The sequence below is a fragment of the Pyxicephalus adspersus genome, chromosome 2 (assembly GCF_032062135.1).
Source record: "Pyxicephalus adspersus chromosome 2, UCB_Pads_2.0, whole genome shotgun sequence".
Classification (NCBI taxonomy): domain Eukaryota; kingdom Metazoa; phylum Chordata; class Amphibia; order Anura; family Pyxicephalidae; genus Pyxicephalus; species Pyxicephalus adspersus.
This window is the reverse complement of record NC_092859.1, coordinates 101,219,951-101,226,444: the sequence shown is the minus strand read 5'-3', so window position 1 is coordinate 101,226,444 and position 6,494 is coordinate 101,219,951. Positions and strand designations below refer to the sequence as shown.

The 6,494-nt window shown below is 41.3% G+C and overlaps 1 protein-coding gene across 1 annotated transcript in view; it reads left to right on the top strand.

Moving 5' to 3' along the window:
- GRAMD4 (GRAM domain containing 4) overlaps nt 1-6,494 on the top strand; it is a 65,785-nt gene that overhangs the window by 1,072 nt on the left and 58,219 nt on the right. The window lies entirely within an intron of this gene.

Here is a 6,494-nt window from a genome sequence, read left to right as displayed (position 1 = left end):
ATTATATGTGTGCCATCTCCATCCTCAGTGTGAGCTGTGCCCCCCGATCCACCATTGTTTTTATATGTGTGTCATCTCCATCCTCAGTGTGAGCTGTGCCCCCCAAATCCAGCATTGGCATTATATGTGTGTCATCCCCATCCTCAGTGTGAGCTGTGCCCCCGGATCCAGCATTGGCATTATATGTGTGCCATATCCATCCTCAGTCTGAGCTGTGCCCCCAGATCCAGCATTGGCATTATATGTGTGTCATCTCCATCCCCAGTGTGACCTCTGCCTCCTGGATCCAGCATTGTTATTATATGTGTGCCATCTCCATCCATAGTGTGAGCTGTGCCCCCAGATGCAGCATTGGCATTATATGTGTGTCATCCCCATCCTCAGTGTGAGCTGTGCTACCAGATCCAGCATTGGCATTATATGTGTGCCATCTCCATCCTCAGTGTGAGCTGTGCTACCAGATCCAGCATTGGCATTATATGTGTTCCATCTCCATCCTCGGTGTGAGTTGTGCCCCCAGATCCAGCATTGGTATTATATGTGTGCCATCCCCATCCTCAGTGTGAGCTGTGCTACCAGATCCAGCATTGGCATTATATGTGTGCCATCTCCATCCTCAGTGTGAGTTGTGCCCCCAGATCCAGCATTGGTATTATATGTGTGCCATCCCCATCCTCAGTGTGAGCTGTGCCCCCAGATCCAGCATTATTATATATGTGACATCTCCATCCCCAGTATGAGCTGCTTTCCCTGATCTAGCATTGTATTGTTTGTGCTGTTTCCCATTACCTCTGCCCTACTAGTATGACTACTCCATATGAGCTGTGCTCCCTGACCCAACATTGTTATTAATAAGTGTGTGCTGCTTTCCATCACATTGGTCCTAGTATAGGGCTACACCAGCCTTGGTTTGAGCTGTGCTTCCTGACTCTGCCTTTAGTTGTGTGCTCCCCCCTATCCTCTTGGTGTGTTGGAGTGAGGCTGCTTGTATATGAATGCGCTTCCCCAGTGTTCCCCTCTAAAGCCTACTAATAACCTTTTTTCCTCATTAGCTGCCCAGTCCTGTAAGAAATATTTGAAGTTTATTCTGCTTATTTGTACCTTCTCTGATTCCACAAAGACATTTTTATTAGATTTTATTTTAGACCTGGAGATGTCATCACAGAGTGTCCGTTCTTCTCAGTGCAGATGGTTGGAGTCTGGTGGTTGAAGTGTCCATCAGGGTGCTGTACATAGCTCCCTCAGTACGCTTCTCAGGATCCCGCAGCACTGATGCAAGCAACAGGCTTAAGCTACGTACACACGGCAGATTTTTATCGCCCGATAATCGGCATCGGCCAAATATCGGTTGAAAATCTGCCGTGTGTACAGGATCATGAAAGATCCTTTCCAACGACAAAAATTGCAAGTGTGTACGCAGCTTTAGGCTTTGTTGATTGTTGCCCAGGGTCCCGTCATGCTGGCAGATTGATGAACAACCACTTTGCAGTCCTATGGAGAAGAGTGTGGGGGGCAAAAGTCCTATGAATCAGGTCAGGCAGGGGTAGGAAGGACAGGATAATTCTAGACATCCTGCACAGGATATGAGGCTCCATGAGTGTGTAGGGCTGGAGTTCAGCTTTAATAAAAGTAGGACAACCATGCTGGAAACAAGTGTGCAATTATTAATCATAAGAAACATATTTAATGACACACGGTTTGCCTCAAGCAAAGATTACCCAAAGGTTGGCTCTGCCAGTCTGAGCACCCAACAGCAAAGTGACCAAAGCTTAGAGACGCAAATGTCACATCGATATATTGGGCAGAAGTCCTGTATTTACTGCCTTTGTTTTCCATTCATCTTGCATGTATGTGGAGGTGTCAGTATTTCCCATGCTTTAATATGTGCCACCTATTGTAGTACACCTTTAGCAGTATCTGTACCAATAAATGTTTTTTGGTTGTCACGGATGTCTCTGCAGGTTGTGTATGCCATGTGGGTGGGCAGTAAAGTCCATAGCTGACTCCGCTGTCGCCACGCACTGTTCCCTTACAAGATGCCAGGTACGATGAATCACCATCCTAGATCCTCCACTGTGCACCACCTGCGGTGAGGACATCTAGTAAAACAAATCCTACAGTTTAGTAAGAGTTTGATAACTTCTAGATGTGCTGTGTTTGTTCTTCTTGATGCTGTAAGACGATTGTAGCAGATCATGGGTTACTATAATTCCATTGACCTACATGAATGGCAAGTTCTGTTCCGGTAGTGACAATGATCTTCATTGCAGGGTTTAGCTTTTGCAAGTTGTTGGAGAAATGATTGTGACTCATAGGTTTCACAACCTGTAGGAAATGTGTGTAGATAGTAAATTATATATGGCTGAAGTATTCTAAACTGATATCTTGTGCTTGTCACTTCTAAAGCTGGCAAGTGTAACCAAGTTTTTCCTGGGCACATTTGATAGTGAAGTGATCACATACGTGTTATAACTGAGTTCTGCCTTAAAGCAAGTAACTTTTTCCCTGTATTGGCATCTCTGTTTTGTAGAGGTATGCACAGTGTCAGGTATGCTAATTAGCACTGGCACCAGTTTTGCAGGTTTATCGCTACAACATGTTTGTTTGAATTAGTTGTTGGTCATTATTACCCCTCCCAAATTTTACAGCTGCAGGCATGTAACTGCTTGGCCTATGTGATAAGGCTCTGCAGGGTTCCTGGTCCAGTAATAGCAGATTCCATACATTTCTTGCTGCTGAAAGGCAGAAATGTGATGTATATTGCTATACGTAACACTGACCACCCCACACACTTCATGTCCAATGTCTGACCCAACATCTAATGCTAGCTCTTAGTTGACTTTTTACTTGTGCACATTTGAAAATCAAAGGGAGCCAGATTGCTATTGGTGTTGTAATTCTGTTTCTGATTGAAGAAATATTAGGAATTTCATTCTTCTTCTTAATACTCCTATTTTAAAACTATAATAATGTATTTTGAATTAAAGCGGTGCTAAACCCTGTATTATTCACCTGCCCCGTTCCCTCGCCGGGCCCTGCCATTTTTTTTCTGCATCCTTCTTGCGATCTTCGGCCATCGGCCAGACTGGAATGACATATCTGATTCATTCATTCCCGGCATGCATAGAGGAAGCCCGGGATGCCAGAAACCCAGAGTGATCGGGCAGGTAGGAGTGATTATTGTAGAAGGGACATCACCTATCCTTTTCTGCAGTAATAACTTGTCTGCCTGATCTTGTAATGCTTAAATTCAAACTTGCATTAAAGAAAAAAAAATTGACTAGTCTATTGTACTAAATACGCATATTAGTCTCTCATATCATTTGTCGTCTCTCGCCGAATTTTCTCTGCACCTGTCTTTTTATATACTTTTTCCGCTGCCCTTAAAAAAAAAAAAAAAACGGCAAAATAAAAATATTAAAAGTTTTTTTTGATATATGTAATAGAAACCCTTTTACGTAATGATGACATTCTGATGTTAGGCTGTTTGAAGTTCTATTGTTTTGCATGAATAAAAATTTTGTTGTTTGATGCAAAACTGTTATGTTGTCCCTTGACATCTCTTTAATAAATGAAATCCCTCCCCCATTGCATTCCTGTAGCAAGCAATGGAATCTCCATGACAAAGCAAAACTGTCACAAACTTAGTTAACTTAGGCAGTCAGATGCAGGAGGTATTGCTGGTTCAGTATAACTGGGTAGGCCCCTCGTCTCCTTATAGCAATGACCTATGCACGCTCTCTCCCTATACCCTACAATGCTTTGGACCACCGTGACCAGGATTCAGAGTGCTTTTACTTCTTGGATTAAGAAGGGCAGATGTGAGCCTATCATTTATAGGAAGGAAGTAGTTTACTGGACATCCAGATTTCATCTGCAGTGAATATATAGATCAAGATGCCTATAGTAAAAGTACAGGTTTAGTTTAGGGGGTGGTTTGTTGCTGCATGAATTTTCAGTTTGACATTTATAAACTGTTCTAAAACAGATGAGACTCAAGATTGATTTGTTTTACTTTTTCTATATTTCATTTTTTTGGATTCCTGATTTCATTTTGTTCCAGCTGAAAATTAAACAGCCATTAAAATAGTAGATGCCTGCAATGTGCGCGATTTAGGCAGAGCAGGAGGTATTTTTGAAAAAGCATAAACAAATATTATGATTTATCTACATTACCTGCTATGTTGTTTAGAAAAGAAAAAAAGGCACCACAGGATAATCTTCGACTGTATTTAAAGATTATGCAGCGGTGCTACTGTTTTTTCCTGTTTACTTGTCTCCTCGGTTGCCCCCACTTCCACTTCTGCATTTCAAAGTTGTTTTATGCTTTTTAAGAGCATTTTTAAAACCTTGCATTTGAAAACGCTTTTTTTTTTTTTTTTCTGATACTCAACACTGGAGAAGACCTAGTGCACAGAAGCTTTCTGAAATAGTGAAATGGTTTCAGAACAAACAAGGAATAAGTATACTTTGCAAAAATAACCTTTTATCACATGTAGCAGTGTGCAGATAACCTGAATGGAGAGGCTGATACAAGGCCAGAGTTCTGGGAAGTTCAGTAATGGCATCGGTGCTGTACCAAAGTATGCATAAGGCTAATTTCAGCTGTTCCGCCACTGCACCCAGTTGCCCTCCCAAGAAAGTAAACCGGAGCAATCGGGAACCATATTGTGTATGTGTTTGCACTGCAGCGTTGTTCCTGGATGTGATGTGAAGTTGCTTTTGCCCATGTGGCTGCTTTTCTTCCTTTGGACTGCACCACAAATGTATTGACCTGTGGTTCCAGTTGTCTGATCTTGGGTGCCTAGCAGGAGTTTGCTATGTGCTTGGCAAACTGCACAGGCTCAGGCCAAACACCTGAAAAGGGGATGGATGTCTGGTTGAGTTGTAGGTACTGACTTTGTTCTCTTCCTTTAAGAGTGATAGTAACCCAATTTAAAATAGAAGTAAATAGCCCATAGATATAGGTAGTCCCCGGGTTAAGGACATCTGACATATGGGACGCCTCCTAGATAGGAACAGGGCCTGCTCACTGTGTGCAGGATGGAGGGTGGAAGGTAGGTGGTTTTCATGACTTGCAGGAGAAATCTTCTGCTAAACACAGCTGAGGTTGTGGGTCATCTTAGGGTGGTGAGCTCATTCTGCAGCCTCTTGTAACTCTTTAATGACCAAGACAAACTCTGCAGTTGTTTCTTTTTGCATATCAAAGCACAGCTTGCTCCAGAAGTTATTAAATGTCTAGGCTCCATAAAGATTACCTCACAGTGAGGATTTTATTAACTGACACCATGCTGCCTAATAATATGTTGAGACAAACATCTGTCCTAATTGCATTTATTAAAATAATGTACCTGTTCCGACTTACATACAAATTCAGCTTAAGAACCTACAGTCCCTATCTCGTATGTAACCCGGGGACTACTTGTACAAGAAAGTGTTTTGTTATCTAAAGAACAAAATTATTAGGCCCAATAAATACACACATATATTTGTTCGTCATTAAGCCAGCACACCAAATGATTTTGCTAACCTAAACAGAAAACAATCAAGAATGATTGATAAATAGCACAATATTATTGGTTTGATCATTTGAATGTATTTACATATTTTATGAAATGGCATAGGTCTTCTTTTGTCTGTAAATAATGCTACAATTCACTGCTGGCTTTATCTCTGTAGACAGATGACATGGACATTATTACAGCACTAAAAATAAGCCGAGTGTCAGGTGTGCCACAACATGAAATGCTGCGCTTGCTGTTCTGTAATAAGTGTGGTGTGTTGGAATAATAAAAGGTCTGGGTTGTGTTGTCTTTGTATTCTATTCTGGCAGACAGATAATGTGGTTCCTGTAGTAAATATGTGTAAAGTAAGAACATTGCAATTTCCTTTGTGCTGTTCCAGCAATTATTGAAGTGTAAATCTCAACCTAAAATCTCAATAGTCAGTATATCACGGTTATTTTTGCTGCTACTGGAAACAAAAGAATTATTCCTCACAACAATGCCTCCATCACATTTTCCTTGACAAAGCATTGGCATTTTCTCTTTTGAGAGATGGTTGTGGATGTGATAATTTCCAGAATATAATAAAGGGACTGTCTGAAATGAATATCTAAGAAGAATCACATACGTAGTTACAGCATCGTGTTGTAGCATGTTGTGCTGCGTAAAATATTCAGGAAGTGCGTTGGTGTGAACTAATGCTATTGGAAGCCATGGATTTCAGTTTGTTGATGCATTAGGATTTTATTTGCATTAAGGGTTGGAATGCCATCTCCATGTTCTGTGGATACTTTGGGTAGATAACTCTTTCGGCATCCTAGAGTGTGCTTGTATCTTACTCTGACCCCTATGTGTTCACAGGACATTGATGTAGGGGTCAGTGATGGGGAATCAGTATTTGTTAATGACGCAGACCACATAACTACTAAAAGTATTTAATTCCTAGGAAAGCGATTGGTGCTGTACATACCTTTTTAAAGTATGTGTGTT